This window comes from Poecilia reticulata, linkage group LG1 (genome assembly GCF_000633615.1).
Source record: "Poecilia reticulata strain Guanapo linkage group LG1, Guppy_female_1.0+MT, whole genome shotgun sequence".
NCBI lineage: Eukaryota > Metazoa > Chordata > Actinopteri > Cyprinodontiformes > Poeciliidae > Poecilia > Poecilia reticulata.
This window is the reverse complement of record NC_024331.1, coordinates 3,043,101-3,066,549: the sequence shown is the minus strand read 5'-3', so window position 1 is coordinate 3,066,549 and position 23,449 is coordinate 3,043,101. Positions and strand designations below refer to the sequence as shown.

At 39.6% G+C, this 23,449-nt stretch overlaps 1 protein-coding gene across 3 annotated transcripts in view; it reads right to left on the bottom strand.

Annotated features, from left to right (window-relative positions):
* fbxw7 (F-box and WD repeat domain containing 7) overlaps positions 1 to 23,449 on the bottom strand; it is a 103,845-nt gene that overhangs the window by 42,277 nt on the left and 38,119 nt on the right. The gene's annotated exons all lie outside the window — the stretch shown is intronic.

Sequence of the window (23,449 nt, the reverse complement as noted above, 5' to 3'; positions counted from 1 at the left end):
ACATGATCACAGAACTGCCAAAACATATGTAGCCTACATAAATACCAGACAAAGTGAATCACAGCAACGTCATCAGCCGGTGTAACGCTGAACTGATGCGGTGAAGGTACTAGGAGCATGACCACGAAGCTGCGCCAAAAGCTACACTGAATAGAAGAGCTGCCATCGATACAGTTGCAGTCAAGCATGATTTAATGTTACACAATACAGTTTTAGCAAGTTGCTCAAAGTCTAAACTGGCATTGTTGTGCATTTAAAGGCGTCAAGTTTACCTTCAACCAAACGCCCCCCAAAGGAATCCCAGCGCCCCCCTTTTGTAAAAATTTCTGCCAGCGCCCCCGCCATCCTCTGAACGCCCCTGGGGGGCGGTACCGCCCACGTTGAGAACCGCTACTGTAGACCATGTAAAACTATAAAAATAATACATTACTACTGCTAAGTTTTTAAGTCAATCACTTGAAATAAGATGGACTCTGGTATCAGCAAGAACATATTCCCACAGAATCCAGATTAGTGACACAATCCTGATCATACCTGTTGGGTCTTTCAACGTGACTCCTCCCTCCAAACCCACCTTAAAAGTCCTGTCACAAGGTGTCACTGATGTTCAGTGAGAGTCTTTATTCGGATCTAAAATGTGTGCACAGCGGAGATATTTTACCAGAAAAGTAAGTAGGCGGATACAACTTTGTTTTGACATGTTTTACACCACCAGGCCCCCTCATGCTGTCATACGCTGCTGTCTGCTCACCTTCAGCTTAAAAGCATCACCCAGAAAACAGCCCAAATATAGCAGAAAGAAACAAAGCAGGAGACCTGGAGGCTGAAGAATGAAAGGTTTGTAAATCAATATTCTTTGAGCCTTTTGACTGTTTTCAAAGTTTTCTTCCAGCACAAAAGAGAAGCAAAGTTTTATTTAATATTTATGCAACAGATATGACTTTTTCACTTCTGTACAACTTGAGCAGACGCATGTCGGCTAAAACCAGGGGTGGACAGTAATGGAGTATGTCTAATTGAGTGCTGTACTTAAAGGGGCAGTGTTAGATAAAATCAACCTTTTTAAACTTCACACCACATAATGTTATTCTCTCATTAAAAACATACCTGGAGGGTTGTCTTGATTATTCCATGCTTTTTTTGATAAATCCTTTAATCTCCTGTGGCAACCATTCAGAAATGCAAAACGCCTGGGTGGACCTAGCTCGGACAAAGTTTCCCCTCGGAGCTGCAGTTTCCAAGCTTCTACCTCACAGAGGAGACCTCCCTGCTACTACCCCATTCAGCTCCTTCAGACTAACCAGAAGCAATTATCAAACACCTGGTGGAACTATGCATCTGCTGAGCATACAACAATTATATAACATAAAACAATACAACAATTTTTATAACAATTGAAGTCAACAGTTACTTGACTGTGATATAAAATGGCATTATATCCCTGGAAAAAGCATAATATTACCCACGGAGTAGATTTTTTGAGTGTCTTCTGACCGCTTTAAGCTTCAGTATTTATTTAGATTGAAGCCTGTTGTGAATGCTAAGCCTAGATACCATGATCACCGATGCCAGTGAATAAACAGTTTTCCAGAAACAGTAAGTTGTTTCTCCGCCATTAGCACACTGTGCAGCACGTACACGAGGTTCACTGACAGCGCTAAGGCCCTCCTCCTGGCTCTGATTGGTTGTTTCTGACCAGGGTGGTGCATTTCTTCAGCGACAATAGTGGTTCAGGTAGGAGTTGGAGGAGCTTTATTTTTTTCACAGACCATCTGTCTCACACTATACTATTACAACATAGTGACGGTTTTATGCAAAAGAAAAACATTTGTTCTAAAAGTTTCATACTCCACCTTTAAGGAAACTTGAGCTCCTTATTTTTTGCCTTATTAAAGTTATTACAATGCCACAATCCCAGCTGTTCCCGGCAGCAGATGACAGCAGTATTATCAGCTGCATGCCCCGGTAGTCTTGCCAGGATGGGAGAACAATGACTGGGAGAGCTGATTAAGATGGACACTGCCTCGTTAGCTTCCTCAATGTGGTCATTTTGCAGCAGCAGAAGTAATGAAGTACAAGAAATCAATGACTGGGTTTGAGTGGCTTTTCTGCTAAATGATGCCCTCGGTCATGATGCTGACGAGCCACAAGCGTCACGCTGAAACAGTAAAGGAGCGGGGTGACGCAGCAGTTCAGTGTAAGAGGCTCGGTGGAGACTAAAAGATGCTTCAGAGAGAAAAGAGTGACCCGCTTCAGCTCACCGCATCTGAGAGAAACCAGGAGAGCGGTCAGAAAGCTTTTCAGGACCACTGGACTCAGACCTGTACTTGCACAACAAGGAAATGTCAAAATGGAGGAAATGGAAAATGTTTCACTTAAGTCTGGAAAACTTTGAAATCTTTCTATTAAATACCATTCTAACAGACTTCAAGGTAAAATCAAATAAATATCCACCTTAAAGTGAAATACTGGAAATGCAAATATTTCAATATGTAGTGACTTGATTCAGATTTTTAGGGTCCTGATTTGATTCAGAAACCAATTTTCCTCTTCAAATGATGTACTGTAGATATTCTGTTTAAGTGACTGACTTACTGAAGGTGGCACTTCAGAAATAGCAGGTTTTTAAAGAGACAGAGACCTAATTTCTAAGGGTTCATTTACAAAGTCAAATGTCCTTTAAATCATATTTAATATGTATAGCATTTTTGTAATAATTGAAAGTAACAGTTACTTGATTGTGCTATAAAATGGCAATATAAAATGCATACTGTCCCTTTGAAAGAATTCTATAAGAAATTGATACAGCATAGAACCTATTAGTTTATATTTGAATAAATACAGGTTTGTGCATATAATTCTTTAACTTGAATTACTAGTATTAGGTTAGCTCTGTTGGCTGGCTTTATCTTAAATAAAAAGATATCAAAGAATTATTCCAAATATATGCAGTGAACGAGACAGCGTTCTATGGTGGCCAAGTGGATGAGTAACACGATGTGGAGAATACTCACAAGTAGGAGCATTAAAGACGTACAACTTAAACGCATTTTAAAATCCATATTTGCGCATTTTGAATCAATTCAGAATTTACAGAACTAGGAATCAATTTTCTTCCGCATGAGTTGCTGATAGTACAGGTGCAAACAGTCTTCCTTGCTCCTCCATTTCACCCTCTCACCTGATAGGTGGGGTTTGAGCAGTCTGTTGTTTAGAAGAAAAGATGATTGCAAAGAAGTGTCTGACAAGCCAGATGAAACTCAGCCAGAGCTGGCAGAAACATTTACACAGAAACAAAATGACGTCTTTAATCATCCAGAATTTCTACTCTGCATCCCAGATGAGGCAAAGTGAGCTTATTAGTCACTACGAGGTGTTCCCGTCGTCTCTAGACCCAGATCTGCTTTCAAGGAGCTCACAGTGTGTTGGGATTAGCATCCACAGCCCAACTGTTTTAGTATTATTCACTCCTTCTGGTGTTATTCTGTGTACAAGATAATCCACACTTCCAGTTGCTCCCTAATCCAGCAAAATTCTACTGTTAAAAATATATTTTCTTTTATTTTTATGAACATACATCAGGGAGATGGTCGCTCATACTGAGCCAGGTTGTGGTTCTGTTGGAGGATTCTTCCTGTTAAAGGGATGTTTTCCCTTTGCACTGTCGCAATATGAGGGATTGCTGAGAAAGGGTTGGTCATTTATCGTATGTTTTATCATTGATTGTGAAAATTTCTTTTAAGGTTTTGATTCCATATTGCTTCGATAAATTTTAATTATTGAAGTTTTAAAAAAGGACATTATTGGAAACATTTTTACTATTTTCTCCATCGTTAGTTCCACAAGAGATGCTTTAATTATAACAAAAGGCACTGGAAGCAGTTTTGACTGAGAGTATGCTTTGCTCCAATCCTTTCCATCTCCAACTCATTTCAGTTTGAACAAACTCACAGAGTCCTCCAAAAGCACGCACGCACGCACGCTCGCACGCACGCACGCACGCACGCACGCACGCACGCACGCGTTTCCTGACTCCCAGTTGGAATGGGAGAACCCTCCAGAGGCCGGAGGGTTGTTTGTTTACTGCTTCTATTTGCTTATGTCTTGTGCTTTAAATAATTCAGAAAAATTGTCAATGTTTCTCCCAAAAGACTGAAACATGTGGGACAGATACTCACTCATACAACCAGCACAGCACAGCAGTTCCTCTGGTATGGGCTGATATTAATATGCCACTGAGTGACTGACTGCTGAGTTTTATTCAGAGCATAAATTAAACATGCAGCTTTTAAAAAGCAGGATAAAGTGCTGTTTAAACAGTGGATACATGCAGATCAGGGATAAGCTGGTTATATCTATGCAAACAAAAGGTTTTAAAAAATTAAAGCCAAACTGTTTCTACGGTTTAAATAAATACCAGAAAAAAAGTTTAAACGTTTGGGTCAATACAGCTCCTTTGGACTAGCCAGCAGCAATTAGCTAACACCTGCTGGAACTATGCATCTACTGAGCTCATTATAGGAACCACTTCTCAGAGAAACACTGGTAAAAATGTTGTTAAAGGGTTAATAGAGCAGCCATGTTGTGATGACTTCCTGAAGGCGGTGTTTCAGAAAGAGCTAGAGTTCTTAAAGAGACAGAGGCCCAATTTCAAGGTGTTCACAAAATAAAATTTCTTTTAAGGTATATTTACAATACTCAACATTTTCTATAACAACTGAAGATAATAGTTACTTGATTGTGCTATAAAATGATACTATGTGACTGGAAAACCCATAATACTGCCCCTTTAAAAGCATCTTTCCAAAATTTGAGGATGATCCTCTATTTACGTTTCCCATTAACAGGAGAAGGTTTTATCAGCCAACTGGTCAACTTTAATCCTCCCATGAGTGGATTTAACACGTTCTGAAAAGAAACCACAGCATGAGGGGTTACCTGAACCACAGTAACTTTTCCAGCTGCTTGTCCCGACACACTCTACTTTGGATACAAACAGAAACATGAGTGGGTGTTTGACAGTGGAGATTACGTTTCTCATAGTGGCTAAAATGTATTTTTAATGGGTTTTAGATATGATGAGGTGCAGTGTTGGGTGCGGGACATTCAGGAACTTTCATGTGAGCTCATGATGTTCAACAGATTTCAGGCCAAGAGCCACTTCTAACTTTTAAGGTTTTCAGAATCTGGAATTTGAACGCAACACATCAAAAACCCGTCTGAAACTCGGGCTTCTCCGTGTTGCTTATTTTATCAACATATAATTTGATTAAAATGTGAGTTTTAAAAAATAATTAGAATAGAGAGCCTTTACCGTCACTGCACTGAAACAGTACAACAAATATTGAAAAATGCCACTAAATAGTACTGATAGGCATTGAATGACATAATTAAAACTCATTTCAAATGATATGCAAATGGAAAAAATGGAAGAATTAAAAAAAATAGAAGTTCTGGATGTTACGACTCTACCCCGTCTGCCAGAAGGTAACAGTTTGAACAGAAAATTAACAACGGACCCTGAAATGATTTCAATTTAACATTTTAATGGAGCCTCACCTCTAGATGCATGTCTAAACTCTGATGTGGGAATGATTAAACCCAACTGACCAGAGCTCCAGGTGCAGGTCTGGAAACCACCAATAAATTGTGTTGGTAAGGACACTACGCACCATGGATTTAATATAAAAACAATAAACCACAAGAAGTGTAGTATAGTGTTTATTACTGCAACTAATAGTAGCTGGATTTCTATGCTGGGTTTGGTGACAAACCTCTGTCTATATTACACATTTCACTTCATCTTTCTGACTCCAAAGTCAGAAAAATCTCCCTTTTAGGGTGTTGGGTTCATATTCACATGTTTGGATGCAATGTTGAGCATTTCTAATCTTCACACTATGCTGCAGGAAAGGTGATTTTTGGGGCAAAGCGTGGCACAGCGGTCAGAGTGGGCACCCGGTATGCTGGCGCTACAGACTTCAACGTGGCACATATCTCCTATAGTACAGCACCTTGAAATGGACTCTATTAAACATTTTAATGGAGTCTCACTACAAGATGTAGTCCAGGAGATGTGTTTGCATGTATTGTCCATAGCAGGGTTAGAATAGTTTTGGGTTTTTCATTATAGTTTAGTTTTATTTCGTTGTGATTTTTGTCAAATTCAGTACGCTTCAATTAGTTTTTAGAGCGTGATTGCTAGTTTTTCTTAGTTATTACTTAAAAAATGCTCAGTTTTAGTTTAGTTTTTGTTATAGTAGTAGTTTGTTTTTTCACACTTAGGTTCATTTTTAGGTGCAGAATTCAAAAAGGTCAAAATATTGTTTTGTGATTATGTATAGATAGATGTACCGATTCACTGGGTAATGAATACTCAGCAGAAGATACAATTAAAAAAAAGTTTTCTCCCAAATTTGCTGTTGCCATTTTGCGGACTAGAATAGGTGCCACCATGAGGAGTATGGAGGACCGTAATTTGCCAACAGCTGGCATAGTTTATTAGCCTTTCACGTCAGTTCGAAAAGCCAATAAGCAGATTCATAAACACAAAAACATAGAATATTATATCTAGAAATTCTGTATGTTTTAGTTATTATCATAAATACATGATACAGTTCCAGTTGGTCAAAGTTTTTTCCCCATTAACCGACGTTTTTATTTACTTCAGTTAACAAAAAAGTTCCCTCAATTTCAATTTTGGTTATTTCACCAATTTTAGCTAATTATAATAATTTAGGCACAGAAATGACCAGCCTGAATGATTTTTTTACTTGGTTCGGTTAGTGAAGAAATTGTTTTACAACACCACAGCAACAAAACCTTTACTGCTCAATATTTCCCTGCAGTCATAAAACTAACATTAGCAAAAACGTCACCAGCAGAGATCGTGGATGAGAGGCAGTGCTCTTCGCAATCAATTCAGCCTTGACCCCAACAGGTGACCTTTCCGATTTCACAATAGGCTACGCACAATGGGCGCCATGTGCCTGGTGGTTTAATCTGCACGGCCCATCTGCCGCAGCTCCAGCCTGGGAGGGCGGAGGGAGTGGCCGGCGTCCCTCTGAAGCTCCTGGGTGTCTGCCTCTCTGCGTCCTGGGGGACAGCTGTATGGTAATGTGCACAAGAGGCTGGGGACAGCAGCAGTCGCTGGGATTGCCAGGCAGACGCAGAACAAGGAAGCCCTTCTCAGTGGGGTAGCCAGAGGCATAAACTTGGCAGATTAGACATTCAGGAAACAAATAATCAGAGGCGGGCACCCCAGATCAGCAGCAGCAGCAGAGACAGCCCAGAGGGAGAAGGAACTAACAAACAGAAAACATCAAACGCATTGGGGGTGAAGGAGTATTTCCCTTTGCTGCAGTCTTTAGAAGAAACGAGCCTGACTGAATCCATCTTCAAACTCCTCGATCCGCAGATGGCTGGACAGAGGCGTCTGATCTGATCTACATCAGACTTCAGATCAGTGGCAGGTGATGTGGATACCTGAAGCACGACCAGCAGACTGAAACACTGAAGGCTGCCAGAAAATAACAGATAAATAATTCAAGGCCAGGCAAGTTGCAGACCTAATCTTCATGTGACGATGACGAAGGGCAGGCAGGGCTGTGGGCAGCCTTGAAGGACCCCGCTAGACTCTGTAAACTGTTGCCAGGCAACAGTCTTCGCTGTGCCTGGCCTTCAGTCTGCAGTGTGTGCTGCTGCCTCTGGCCTCATCTCAGGAGAAGACTCCCGTTCGTCGCTAAAGTCCGCAAACTCCATTTCTTAGGAGCAATGACCAGAATATGAGGCTGGAAATAAACCAGAAACTTGTCGCCGTGTAACCTAACAGCTTCACTGCCTCCTTCACCCAGATATCCCATTAATACCCCCACACAGGTGAACGAGACTGAAAATGAGATTTACTTCTTCCTTTCCTGACACTGCTGCTTAGACATAGACTAGTTACACAGACCACTGCCTCATGGTATTTCAAATTCAAAAGTACTTTATTGATCCCAAAGGGGAATACAATTTTTAGCTCACTGGTGATCCAGGATGTATTAGAGCATGTCACTGTTTTGGTGGGGATGGTGCTGTACACACAGAAGTTTATGTTGTCACTCATTCATGGCATTGATGTCCTCTCCATGTGGCTGGCAAAGAGCAATCCAATCAGTCTGTAGGGCTTCTTCGGCTTCTTGTGACCACTGCAACAGTCGTCTTTCTAACAAGTAGTCAGGTTTACATTCAGAACAGAGATTGTGATCTGATTTCCACAGAGGAGGTCTTGGTTTAGAGACAAATCATGATATTTGCATAAAACAAATCTAATGTCTTGTTCTTCAGGTGTTGATTAAGGAAAAAGTTCCAGATTTAGATGGGACTGCCAAGACTCCTAAAGTCACAGCAGCAGTTGTCTTGCCAGGCCACTATACCGTGATTTTAGCATGTCATCAAACATGTGATTTGACCCTTAGCTTCCGCGTTCTATAAAGAGAAACCTGTCTCTGTCTCCCATGAATGAAGTGCTTTTGTAACACATATATTCCTCATCAGGAATTGTGTTAAACTGAACAGGTTAAGTAGCACAATACAGCGAAATGCAGAAAAATGCTATCCGCCATTGTTTTTGTTGTTGTCTGCCTGTTCATGTAAAGAATAACTTTGCAGCCGCGTTCTGCACATGTGTGCATTCACACCTGTGGAATTCTTCACACCTGTGTGAAGAATTCCACAGCTCGTGGAATCCTCGCAACAAAAATGTGACGGTTTAATCTTTGGAAATTCAGAAAAATGTGAGATTAGCTTTAAGTTTCGGCTTTCAGTTAAGATAGTGACTCTACTATATTTAGCAATGTAACATAACAGCTGGTCATTGGTTAATCATTATTAGAGTGAGACCAAGCAAAAGTGAAGCTGACACTTCCCGAGCCTCTACACAGGGTTCAGGTCTGAGCTTGCAAATGTGTGTCTTTTCAGGAGTGAGAACGGGAAGATGAACTCTGTAGCTGCTGCTGACTTAGCAGGTGTTTCTACAACTGGCTTGTAAGAGGGTGAGTAGTTGGAGGGGGGCGTGGAACAGTCTGGCCATCAGGCCCTGGCGGTCCCGAGCTGGCCCCGCTCATCACAAATTAAAGAGGCCAGTTGGACTACATCAGCACTTTCTGCTCTATCCAGAGTAGCATGCTGATGTTTGGAGGAGGTGTACATCTGTGTGTGTGTGGGGAGGGAGTGTATGTGCTTGGGTGAGATCCTGACCAGATTGGGATGGTGAAGAGTCAACACATGTGGCTTCTGGTGTCTTCAAGCAACTTTACTACACACAGTTCCTTCGACTAGGCCAAGGGTGTCTAAAGTGCGGCGCTTTAGCCATTTGTGGCCTTGGACACAACTTTGGCCCGTCCAGCATAGGTGGTTGATGCAGATGGAGACTTTTTATTTTTAAAACAGGGTAAAATTACTTCCGATAGAATTTTCTTACAACAGAAAATGCTAAGTACAGCACAAAGTATTTGTGTATTTAAGCTCTTACAAAGAGTCAAACCAAGTCTATCCACAGGCTTTTACTGAAATGCTGACTTAGCTCCAACCACCCACCCACCCATCCACCCAGCCACCCACCCATCCATCCATCCATCCATCCATCCATCCACCCATCCATCCATCCATCCATCCACCGAGTTGGCATTGAGGCCAAAAGAATGTGAAAACTAGATGTCTGTTCATACAGCTAATGTGCAAAGTCCTTTCAGGTTATGGATGTACGATGAGTGTGGATAGCCTGTGCAGAGGAGAAAGTTTAAGGTATGGTTGAAAAACTCAAAGATGACACTTTACCTGTTTCTCTAGGAAGACAACTACTCTACCCAAAATGATAATGCACTGTAGATGTGCACAAATTCTATAGAAGCAGCTAGGGATGCAAACAATAAATTGACTTATGATTAATTGCCAACTAATGTTTTATTCAATTAAATTTAGTTCCAATGGATTAACTAACAACGTCCGCTTATAAATCAACACATGGTGTGAAACACATGACGATTAGGCGGCGCAGCAGGTGATAGCAACAGGAAACTAAAGTGGACATAGCAATAAACCAAGAGAGGATAATATTAATCAAAGGAAACCAAATGGAAATGAATGAACAATACAATGTAAGAATAAACTAAGAAACTAAAGTAAATACAGAGGAATAAACTGGTATGGCAAGACCTTTCGAGCAATAATTAATACAGAGGATTGTATAGCAAGAATAAACAGACACTATTTCCAGATAAAAGGTAAAATAATATTGTTGAAATATCATGGGTTTGTTGAGACCATATCTAGTACTGAGAATTAATATATCTTACAGACCATAACAGTAAAGAACTGATCACTTATTTATGTTTTTAATTAGATTTGATATATTTATTTTCTGTTGTGAGTACTTGACGCACTTCATGGAGCCAGGTTTGAAAACTCCTTCCAGAGCAACCACAGATACTTCTGCATGAATATCGCTCTGGACATAGTGTATTTAGTGTTTCACATATTTTATTCTTTTCCCGTTTTGTTATATTTCGTAAATAAGTCTATGCTTAATAATGTAAGAAAACCACAAATTTCTTCTTATTCAGTCATTATTTCGTATAGCTGACAAAACATAGCCCTTTATGATGGAGAGACGGTTAGCAATATTGATATGAGTGAAAATGGCCGCTTATCAATTAATCAATCGATCAATAAGATCGGTCAACTATAGATCAACTAATTAATCATAATTTGCATTTCCAGAAGCAATAGATCTAGTTAGTCATGTTGGGTTTCCATAACTTAGCAAAAAAGTTTATGCAGTTTTGGTTAGAAATACGTTACACCATATGAAGGTTTATGACTCTTTACCAAATGTTTCAATGGCACAGATGAAAATGTATGTACAGAAAACTAATTTCTTATCACTATTTGCCATATTTAGAAGCATATTCCTCTCTTAAGAACCAATGGCAAATGAAGAGGAAGGTAGAAAAAAAGCACTTAAAGAGAGATGGAAAATAATTGAACACTGTCTTGTACTTAACGCCACGTTTCTGCTCAACAGCTAGGAATATAGAGCGGTGATAGCACTCTAGAGAACACTGGAGGGTTTGAAGTACTGCTCCTACACACACACGCACGCACGCACGCACACACACACGCACACACACACACACGCACGCACGCACGCACGCACGCACGCACGCACGCACGCACGCACGCACCTGTGATTATTTTCCCTGAGCAAGAATTTTTTTTCCCTCCATGTTGAGATAAAGTGTATTCTGAGTCAGTCTCATTCAGGCGGTTGGACGTATAAAACAATCCATATGAAAAGCTTTTATGAGGTTCTTCTCTTGCTGTAGAGAAGAGATGATATGGATCCGTCATGGGCCCGGCAGTGGGAACGCACAGCGGATCAGAACTGTCAGAGAGGCTGCTCCGTCCTCCACAGTGAAAAGTATACAGACATGCATCAGCTAACGCCACATCAGCATTCTGCATGATGAACCGCCTGGAAACGGGACTTTAATGTTTTAGCTCATCCCTCTGATGGCTGATCAGCACCGAAATCATCCCCAGCTGTGTGGCAGACTCTCCGTCTGTGGTGCAGGGTTATGACAGTTTTGGGTTTTTCATGATAGTTCAGTTTGATTTCGTTGTGGCTTTTTGTTTGTCTAATTTAGTTAGTTTTAATTAGTTTTTAGTGTCTTTGCTAGTACCTTTTTATCATTAGTTACATATTTAGCTTTAGTTTAGTTTTTATGTTAGCACTACTTTTAGTTTTTCCATGCTTTGGTTAATATTTAGGTTCAGTTTGAAAGGCTAATGATGAAGAATATTATAATTACTTCAGTATGTTGTAGTTTTACAAACGCATGACATAGGTCCAAGTAGTTATAGATTTTCCTCATTAGTGTTTTTATTTGTTTCAGTTAACAAAAATGTTTTCTCGATTTCAGTTTTTATTGGTTTTAGTTAAATTTAATAACCTTGGTCTGATGTAGTTCCTAGGTGGATGCAGGTTGAGTTGAAAATACTCTACTATAAACTCTAATGCAAGACAGTTTTATTTTGTTTTTAAAGTGATGCCATGAGTGAACTGCATCGTTAATTTTTCGGATGAAGCCAAAAAATTTGTTCTGAACAGTGTGCCGTAGTATTTAATACACAAATATATCAAGTTTTATTGTTATGTCTTTGTTCTGGGTCGTTTACTGAGGCCAATTAATATCTTCTAGGATTTTCCCAGTAAAATTCGAGACGCATATTTGCGCATATTACACATTATATGGTGTAAATAAGACGCATGAGAAGGGAAACTGTTGCAAAAAACAACAGTGGAGTCAAGATGTAAGAAATGATCATTTATTGGGGACAAAAAATGTCATTTTATTTTAAACAGATTACATAATTTTGATAAATCTTCATGCTACGAAGATGATTTTTTTAAAGATAAATACAACAACGTTTTGGGTCTGAGGGCATCAATGTATCAAACATTTTGTAAGTACATGAGGTAAAATAAGTTTCTTTTATAATTATAGTTATGGACTGTATTTGTAATTAGCATTTTCTTTTAAAATTACTTCTAAATATATAAATACTTTGAAATAATATTAATCATGATAATAATATTAATCATGCTGTTAGACTGCATGATTATAGCTAAGCCCCGTCTTTGACTCTGGCCTGCTGGGACTGCACATTAGCCACAACTCAGCAGAAACATGGCTAAATCATGTCAGCTTTATTTGTCAAAGAATATTTTGTTAGAAATATTATTTAGAAATAAATACATCAAACTTCCTCTAAAAGCAGTTGTGTGTAAGAAAAACGTCCGCCTGAGGAAATTCACATTAAACAGCTAAATCTTTAAGAAAACTTTGCTTTTAACAACTTATTTTAATGTACATTTGATTTTTAGTTGTCTGCTTATTATTCTGCTTTCAAGCTAAGTTGTTGCTTCAGTATTTAACAAAAGCTACAGGCCTGTTAGCATTGACCTTGTACAAAAGGATGTGTTTTTGGTTTTTTTTGCTGCATACTTACCACTGCGTTAATGTGGGAGATGGAGGAGTGGATCTGGTCCACTAATATGGCACTGAGTGCTGCAATCACGGCCATGACATTGTGAACGTTTATCAAAGCTCTTAGCCAGGTGTGTCTGCAGACACCAGGACTGCTTTTACATATTAGCTTTAGTAGAGATGAGGATGGATGTTTTTTTTTTTTTTTTAACAGGGGCAGAAGAGGAAATGGCGTAATTTTAAAATCGGCACAAACAACAAAACCAGCGGGAGGAAGGAAGGACGGAGTCGCCGCCAACTAAATTCACACATCAGACAAAGTGGTGCACAAAAAGCTGAGGCTGAATGTATGGATCATGGTTGGTTGACACACAAAGGCTCTAAAAGTGATCAGTTTTTAGGTCATGCTGCCCCCTATTGGTCACAGAAATATTCTGAGCTTTTGCACCTGAGAACAAAATGTGTTTGTAACAAATGTGGTTCAGAATAAAGTATTAGAAAAGAGAAAGGAAACCACAGCATGAGCATTTACAGGAAAACAAAACTTTTTCTTACCTTTATGTTCCCGTCCAACCGGAAGAAAGGAGACAGAAAAAAAAATAAGAGAAAGATTTCAGTAATTAAAAGGCCTTTGTTTTTTCTTCTTTTTTACAGTTTACAGTACGATTCAATAGACGTTTCAAAGGCTGAATTACAGATTATCAGAAATCTCTTTTAGGTGTTTTTACAGGACCAGTTTTATGTATTTTAGTGCCATTTTATAGCACAGTCAAGTGACCTTCAGGTCACTTGTCTCTTATCCGCCAGTTTTTTATACATACTTTGTTACCCTTTGTTAATAATCACTTAAACGCTGTAGTTTAAAATTAGCCTAATATAAATGCATTAAGACTTTTTGTAAACTTCTGTTCGGAAGCAACTCCAGCTCCTGCTCTTGGTCTGACTCATCTGAACCATACAATGAGTCATACAATGAGTCATGTTTCATTGAGTGTTTTTATCATTTGAGCAAATCAAGGCTGCTCCTCTGTCTCCTGGAGAAGACGTCCAGAATGACTCAGCCATGTGTTGTTACGGCAACAATGTCTGCTAGAATTGATCCAGAATTCCTGCATCTCTGCAGGAACCCCGGAGCAGACGGCTTCCCTCTCTGCTGCAGACGGGACAGATGGTCCGCTGCGGTCGGAACCACCTGGAGCTAAACCTGCCCAGGACACACTGCCTCCCCTCACCACCCCCAACAGCTCTGGGCCCACTGTCCATCACTGCTGGTTCCTCATAAGTGGGAAATTATTATTTCTTTTAAGTAGCTAAGCTGATGCTGCTTTAGCTAAAATGCCAGTTATGCAGTGTCTGCTGTTCTAGGCGCCACGTTGAATCCCAGCCATTAAAACTAAGTTTAAGTCTTATTTTATTTCCAACTTGGAATGCAGCCTATTAATTGACTTACAACTAATTGTTGATTAATGGTTAGTTTGATTAAAATTAGTTCCAATCTATTAAATTATTAACATCCGGTTAGACTTTCTTTCAGTGCTGTAGTTTGGCCACTATCCAGAATAGGACACCACTGGTCATGTTTAAGTGGAGATAGTTAATACAGAAATAAATATGGTGAGGCCATACCAGAACAAGAAAGAGAAACTGTACAAACAGAGTTCGCTGTGGGATGAAAAGTAGCAATTTATCCGGTTATCTTTGGAAATATAAACACTCGACAAGCTCCTTGTGTTTCACCTATTAATAAGCGCTCATTCAGTCAAGCTGCATGACGGAACTTCTCATTCATAAATTACTGATACGCTACAAAGGAGAGAAAGTGACGACAGAAAAGCGGAAGTGTTAAATCTGGAAAATTGTAACATGGTGGAAAAAAATATGACGCTAATAAGCAAGGTTGATATTGAGGGCAGGCGTAAATTAAATCACTTCATGTCCACGTTTAACAATGTGAGAAAACCAACATTTTCTGTTTATCAAGTCAATATTTGATAAAGCTGACAAAATGAAGTTAACATTTTATTTTTTACATTCAGCATATGAAAATGTATTCCTTTATGTTATGGAAAGACGGTTGGCGAGAGAAAAGTTGGTGGCCTCAACTAAGACTCATTCACTCTTTGGTTACCTAGCAACAACCTGTTGAGTAACTTGTACAGCAGCAGTGTCAGGTCTTGCCACTGTGCCTCGTAACTGCTTAAAAATACACAAGTGAAAAGTGTGAATAAAAAGGTTAAGGTGACACCACAAGTTTGGCAGGATTTCAGATATTTAAAACAAAAACATCAATAGTTGTTGATATTGACTGATATCAATAATGGTTTCATACTTCACAGAATAGTATGAAACCCTATATTGTGATACGTTTTTAAGTCATATCGTCCAGCCCTACACATATTCGTTTGTTTCAACTTTTGTTCAGGAAAAGTATCACGTATTGCTAAATGTCAGTTATACTTGAAATGTGTATGAAACCGTCAAGTTTTAAAATCCAATGTTCTAATGTGGTTCCAGTGAGGTGGAAAGGGATTTCTTGCCAACGTTTTATTCCCCCCCCCAAGAAAACATATGGAAAAAAGACATCAAGAGCCAAATTTCAAAAGTAATATAAAACACGTTGGCAGTGCCAAAAAAAAGAGATGACTTTCATTTCTGAACCAGCAGCTAATCCTCTGCCAGCCAGGAAGCATTTGTCCTGTTTGAGCCAACACAGGGTGAGCTAAAGGGAGCCCGAGACACATGCAGGAAGCGTATCTTTAATAATAAATAGGGACAAGGAAGAGTGATTTAACTTTGAATTGTCAGAACTGTCTTCACAGAATAGTGTGAGAACTATAGAGTGAATAAGCACGAGTTAAAGATTTCTGCTGTAAATGTTTGTGATTTTTTGAAACATCGGTGAAATCTGAGTGTTCTTAATACTGTTTACCTCGGCAACCATGGTGAAACGTTTTCCAAGATTTTCTGTGTTGCAGCTGGGACGTGATAAGCCTTCATCTGTTGGACCGTATAGTATTTCATCGGTACTACCTGTACCGAAGCGGCTCCTTGTTTCTGACAGATGGATATTTTTGGTCTGAACACCGCCGCCGCCGTCAGACATGGAGGCAGATTACTACACAGCCAAGGTCATTATGAAGATGAGAACTTGCAAAACATGGACGTTGGGGCCTAAATTACCACTCGCACCATCCAGGCTGATAAAGAACCAGGTCGGGCGGAGAAAACATGGCCGACAGCTGAAAACAAGTTACAGTTTATCCCAGATTATTTTACCCTCATTTCCAGCACCTTTCTTATTTATCTTAATCCATATCAACATATGATTAAGAGGAATTTCACCAAAAAAATTAATTTTTTTTAAAGAATTTTTTTCTTTTCAAAAAAAGTTATTTTTTCTTTTTCTGGTAAATACACTTACCCTTATTTAAATGGTCAATTTTGCCATTTAAATAATAATGTTTAATGAAATCATATACATATTGGTCAAAGCAGCTTTTGCAAACTATTGTTGACAAAGTAAGTCTGATCAAATGGTTTCTTTTACACTTCAACCATTTGAAAGAAAAAGTTTTGTTGCAGTTTATTTTTTACATGTTTGACCAACATAGTCAACTTATTGTTTTTGTCAATGTCAGATCATTTTCCACTGGCTCTTCGACTCTTAACTGAACTGATTGGACAAATTAAAGTTTTTAGATGTTTGACCAAGCTTGTGAAGCTGTTGGTGTATTTCAGTGTGCTGTTCAGCTGTAGAGTTAGCAAATAAATTTGTAATTCAGTACATTTATTTGATATTTTTTTAAGTTTTAAGTCAATCCAGAGCTGTTTTTCTGTATTGGATTGGTATTGGTTGATGCCTAACTTCAGACCGATATTGGTACAGGAAGTGAAAAAAGCGGATAGGCGCACCACTACCTCAGTCAAGATTATTTATCTTAAAATTAAACAAACGTTAGTGTACCTTTAAACTGAAGGTAAAACCATATTTAAGGTCTGTGACCGATGGAAGAAGCCTCTTCCTCCCTCTATGGGAGCTGTCAGAGCTTCCAGGCAGCCTGCAGCAGCTGAGGCAACGACAACATCCAGTATTCACTGCATGTAAAGCAGCGTTTAACACTATAACGATACTGTGCACCATCAAATCATATTTTAACCAGACTTCAGTTCAACCAAAAAAGTGTCAGCTCAGCCATTATGAGCTGGTTGATGCTGGAATCAGAATAATTAGGACATGAGGAGGAAAATAACCCAGGAGGATGTAAGCGCCTCGACTGATCCTCTACTGCAGCCTGTGCTCCTGCTGGCAACCTGCAGATTAAACACAACTGCTCGGGCGAACCCGGGTCTGGGCCGCCAGTCGGCCAGATCCGTGCGCCTCCCCGGAATGGAGCAGCTTCTCAGAATAGCCAATGGCAGATGACTCTGCTCTGGGTTATTTGCAGCCCAAGGGTAAAGAATCCGCCATCCTGCAGCGCTGCGCTGCGCTGCGCTGCGCTGCGCTGCGCTGCTGCTCCACCACAGACCGTTAGCTAAAAGCTAAATCTTTAAAATGGCAGAATTATGTATTTTCCAGGCACACAGTGCCGTTTTATAGCACATTCACACAACTATGTTATCTTCAGCTGTTATAGAAATGCTCTATCAAATATGAATTAAAAGATATGTCTTTGTCATTCAACACCTTGAAATTGGTCCTCTTGTCTCTTCAAGAAGCTGCTGCTCTTTCTGAAACTCCGCCTTCAGGAAGTTATCCCAACATGGCTCCTCTATTAACCCCTAAAAACGTTTTTACCAGATCCTATAACGAGCTCAGCAGATGTGCATTTTCACTAAGTGTTTGCTAATTGCTGCTGGATAGTCTGAAGGAGCTGAGAGGGGCAGCAGTGGGGAGGGCTGCACTGTGAGGCCGAAGTTCAGAAACTTGAAAACTGCTGCTCAAAGGAGGAGTTTCGCCTTTGAAGGTGGAGCTAAGTCCCACCACTCAAATTGCACAGCTGAATGGTTGCCATGGGAGATTAAAAGATTTCTCAAACATCCATGAAAGAATCACAGCAACACTCCAGGTAAGTTTTTGACAAGGGAATAACATTACACAAAAGTGGCCCTTTAAAAAACATGCTGCACAATGATTCTTCAACTACTTCCTGTCATCTTCTTCATGGTTTGTGACATGTTGATCATGTGACTCGTGTGATATGAAAAAAGTATTTCCATTAAAGTTTTGAAAGATAAAAAAATTTGATGCAGCTAAAAAATATATATCATTTTATCGCCAAAGCTTTTTATCAACAAGTTTTTTTGTTTAAATAATAACATTTTTAAAGCAAATAAAAAGTGGCTGGCTTTAGGAAGGAGCTGAATCCCTAGAGTTCTAGATCAGAATTTTTTTTTTCATAAAGTTTCAGAATATTTCATCTCTTCAATCATCCTTTATCTGCAAAGAAAAGATGCTGAAGCTTAAAGTCAGCTTAAACTTTCAGTAATGATGAGGATGCTCCACGTCTATTATTTCTAATCATTGCTGACATCTCCATCATGTACTTTATGCATGTTCACATGTTAATATGAACTTCTCACATCAAACAGTTCATCATCTGATCTAAACTCTTCACAGCTTCATCCAGACTTCCTTCCAGCGTGTTGCAATACCTTGCATCACATACAGAAGTTGGGGAAGAAAGAACAAAAACTTGGAAAGACTAATTAGCTTTCCACTCCGTCATGCTCATCATTATGCATCTGGCTATGTGTAAACTAAACAGAACTAGTTAAAAGGTCTGGTTGTTTGTGGAGCAGCAGGATGCCTGCAGGCCAGCTTTGGTTTCTGTACACTCGGGTCCACAGAGAGCGCCGACGGTAAACGCAGCTGCTCCTTCATGCCACACTGCTTAATAAACACGTCTGCAGATTAAAAACTCTGAACCAGGCAGAGACATCAGTGAGACTGAAAACTTTCATAAGTGCCCCCATAAGGTTAACTATAGTAATCAGGGCATGTTAAAAGGCTCATGTTGATGCTTTATACTTTATTTTCTGATCAATGGCGGTGCAGAATTTACAAATCTAACGTAAATAAGTCTAAAAAAATAACATCATTTTGGAAGTTGTCTTGTAAAAACTATAAATGGTAAGTAAATGGAATTCATATGTAGCTTCTTAAAGGGGCAGTATTATGTATTTTCCAGCCACATAGTGCCCTTTTATAGCACAATCAAGAAACTATGTTACTTTCAGCTGTTATGAAATGATGTATATTTATCAAGTAGGACGTAAAAGAAATGTGCTCTTTGAGGTGGAAGCTCAAAAGTTTGGAAACTGCAGCTTTGAGGAGGAGTTACGTCTGGAAGGCAGAGGTAGGTCCACCCAGGTGTTTTGCACAGCTGAATGGTTGCTATGGGAGATTGAAGGATTTCTGAAACATGCATGAAAGAATCAAGGCAACACTCCAGGTGTGCTTTTGATGAGGGAATAACATTATAATATGTTTTAATGATTAAAAAAAGTCAATTTTACATAATATTGCCCCTTTAAGGAATTGATTCATCAGATCATCTGACTCCAGGTCCACATCCAGGTCTGTGTCGTAATATGATGTTGCAGCTGACATGACACAACATACACAAGAGTATCGATAATGCTTGGACTCCATGCTTTTTATGGTTTTTCCATAAAACCACTAACTTTGTGAATGTACTACATCTATTTTTTGACTCCATGCCGTTGTTTTTTTCATTTTAAGCAGTTATTAGGCACAGTGGCAAAACCTGTGAAACTGCTGCTGCACACCAGTCTGACTCTCCTAGCTCAGCTTTTCACTCCGGTTTGGGTTAGGGTTAGGGTTGACCACAGTACAATATAACATGGACCGTGTAATACGGCGCTGTGATCTGGGTAATCCTCCACTGGCTTCTAGGTGATGAGATTAATCAGCGTGATGTAATAACATGTAAAACTTTTTAGATTAACATTGATAGCGTCTTTTTTTACATTCAAAGTCTATGCAGAGGCACGTAGAGGGTCGTCATCTAGTGTGGTGCAATTTGAAGCATTTTGAGCGTTTGATGCCTCTGACAAATAGGTCGGCCACTGAAAACAATGGCTAGGGCTATTTTGACCCTCCACATGCCTCCATACAGACTCTGAATGTAAACCGGACGCGCCTGATGTCTGAAACACTGGGTGTAAAGCAAAATGTTAAGCGTCTGCATCGAACTTGAAGCGTTGGACACGTTTAGTGTGAACGCACCACTATGGAAAACAAAACATTGCTCCTCATTCTGACAGGAGAAATGAGGGAAAGACGATAAATGCTTTATCGGCATTTATCGGAATAAATGCCGATAAAGACCTGAAACCTGGGCAGAGCTTCAGTTTCCAGCGGGAGAGCAACCCTTAATATGACACCAGAGCGACAGTGGGATGGGTTAGATCAAACCACATTGGTGTGAGATAAATGCCCAGGTCAGAGGTCAGCAACTCCAGTCTGCTGCTCCAATGCAGCTGAATCAGACGGCTGAGTGACCTCCTTGGCCTGTCAGCCAGTTTGACCAAAGCTTGGTCATCAACCATCCATCTGATCCAGGTGGAGTTCTGGAGCTGCTGACCTCTCTCATGGAGGGAACCGGACACTGAGAGGAAGCGGCTAAAGAAAGCTCCAGCACACCCACAACACCTGCTCACATGGCAGATGCATTCTGCTGATGGCTCTAGATGCAGACATAGCTGCAGTGGGCACGTCCAGATTGCCTTACCCGACAGGCCTGCAGCTCATGGAGCAGGGGCGTGATAAAGTGGCAGCGCAGCTAAAACCTCCAGTCATTAAGGATCTATATCATGGCAGCCATTTCCTTCAACAGCTGGAGCTACATTCCTGTTTCCGGAAGTTCAGACAGAATTCTCTCTGTAGCTCTTTAACCTGGAGAAGAGGACCTCTGTCTTAAGGAATGGCTGGTTTGAATCGTAAAATCCAAGTCTTAGATGACTTAACCTCAAATCAGATCTTTTGAACAAAGCTAAAGGATTTTAGATTATAGTTTAGCTAAAATAAAAGTTTAAGAATAAAAGTAATATATTTCTAAACCAAATGTGATAAATATAGAAGCTCTACGTTCATAAAAACAAAGGTTTGAGAGTTTTTACAAATATGTACGTTTCTATTTGATGATGGACAGCATTTTAAACTGTTTGATGGGACAGTAGGATGTCCAGGGTTTCCTCTGCGTTTAACTGATTGTAGCGCACAGCCGTGGCTAAATAAATGACGCCACAAACTTCAGAATTAATTTTTCTTGGACTTTTTTACATTAAAACAATGTAAAACATTTTACTTACATAGTCGATATTTGTAAACTTATACTACCCATAGTAAGACTTTAAAATAAATTTAACATGAAACATTAAAACTTACTTATTTCAAAAAAGCAACACTGCTGGCGCCTGCCTGCCTGGCTGTGAAGCTGGCTACTGTGCGCTGCGCTGGAAAAACTAGAGACGACAGTCAGAAGGGAAAGTTGAATCCATTTTCAGTGCAAGCTTGTGAAAACTATCCTAATGTTAATGTCTGTTGCACTGAATGACAGTAGCTCTGTTTATTAATATAGTTTGGTCTTCTTGTGTAATGTTTCAGATGCATGTTGAAGGCTCTGAAACCCTGATGTCTCCAACATCAGGGTTGATGTTGGGGAAACAAAATACTTTTGCCAGTATTTTGTAAAACTGGCAAAATACTTCTGGATATGTCTTCCAAGAGTGGAAGACATGATTAACAAACCATCATAATAGCAGGAGTCTAAACTAATCGCTGCTTTAAGCTGCACTCTGTTGCTCTGAGTTTGTGTTTAATGACTGAAAGTTTGTTTTTTATCCCTGCCTTTTTAATGCCAAAAGACAAACATTTGTTTGTCTTTTTATGTACCATTTATGGTACATAAAAAGAAAAAGGAAAACTGCTGAAGTAAATACTTTGCATCAGAACTAATGAGGCACTGAAACGAAAGGACGAAGATTAAAACTGTGTTTTGGTATCAGCCATTTGTTCTTAAGATTTTATTTCAGGCTAATTTAGTTAAATTATACCAGAGGGAGCCCTTGGAAGTTCCCTGTGAAGCTATTTATTGACAGCTGCCACATACACAGCAGAGGCCACAGAGGAGACCAGGACCAGGAAATCCATGAACCACCATGACTTAGTTTACCCCACAACATGCACAGAGCAACTACTCTTACTTTGACTGGACGCCTGGTCATACAGCTGGGTTTGGTTCCAGTCGGCGACTACACTCAGTCTGCATGGCTGTTCTGTCATCACAGAGTGAAACTCTGCCCGTTAACCAGCATTCACATGCTAACTAAAATAGAAAAGCTTGAGCTTGAGTTATGTTTGAATGTTTCATAAGGGTTAACTGGCTCCTCTGGGATCAGAAGTAAAACTAATGGAGAAAGGGTGTAGAAGGAAATGCACAAAAATAAAATAATTGTGTAAATAAACTGAATTACATGTGAAATTTCCCTCCCTACTTAATGAAAATTATTAACTGTCAGGAGAACTGATCTGTAAGTTACATGAAGATGAACTGGGCCCCTTACTGGTTGACCAGAAGGAAATGGAAACGGGTCAGGAAAACCAAAGGGCAGCATGGCGGCTGAGACATGGAGGAATCGATGCTTTTCTCTCACTAGCAGCAATTACACTACAAAATGTACCCAAAGCTTTGTCAGCATTCCGCTAATGTCGAAAAACATTGCTACATTTCCATGAAATAAGCTTGTTCATGCTATAAGTCATGAGAAAATTCACTGCACAAAGATTCTCCAACTACTTCCCGTCTTCTTCTTCATGGTTTCAGCCAGTGGCAGTTTCCGGTTGTTGATCACGTAATAAGTGTTTCCATTGCAGTTTTGCAAAACAAGCCAATTTCAAGATAACCAAAAAGTTTTTCTTTTATTAATCAACTATTTTTTTCCAAAACTGCCATGATTTCATTAAGCAAATTTATTTCCAAAATGTTAAATTGCGTAATTATATGGTACAGCGATACAAACACATGGAAACAGCTTTTACTTTCTATGACTCTCTGTTGTGTGGAGCCATTTTGATCCATGTGTGCTGAAGCTACCAACCATCAGAGTAGTTCGTTCATCAGCAGGACTTTTGCTAAATAGTGAGAAATTAATGGCGACTATGATTACTACAGCTTTGTTCTGAATTTTCTACTTTATCACAACGTTCCCGCCATTTATGGTAAGTCTAAGCATCTCAGCCCCATATATACTACTGAAACGTAAAATATGCATCTTGCAGAAATTACTATGACTGCTTTGAACCTAATCTCGATCCCTTATAATTAGATTGTTCTTTTTTTTTTAACCTGATATTTTCCACAGTTGTGTTCAAAGATTTGTGACAAAATAAAAAG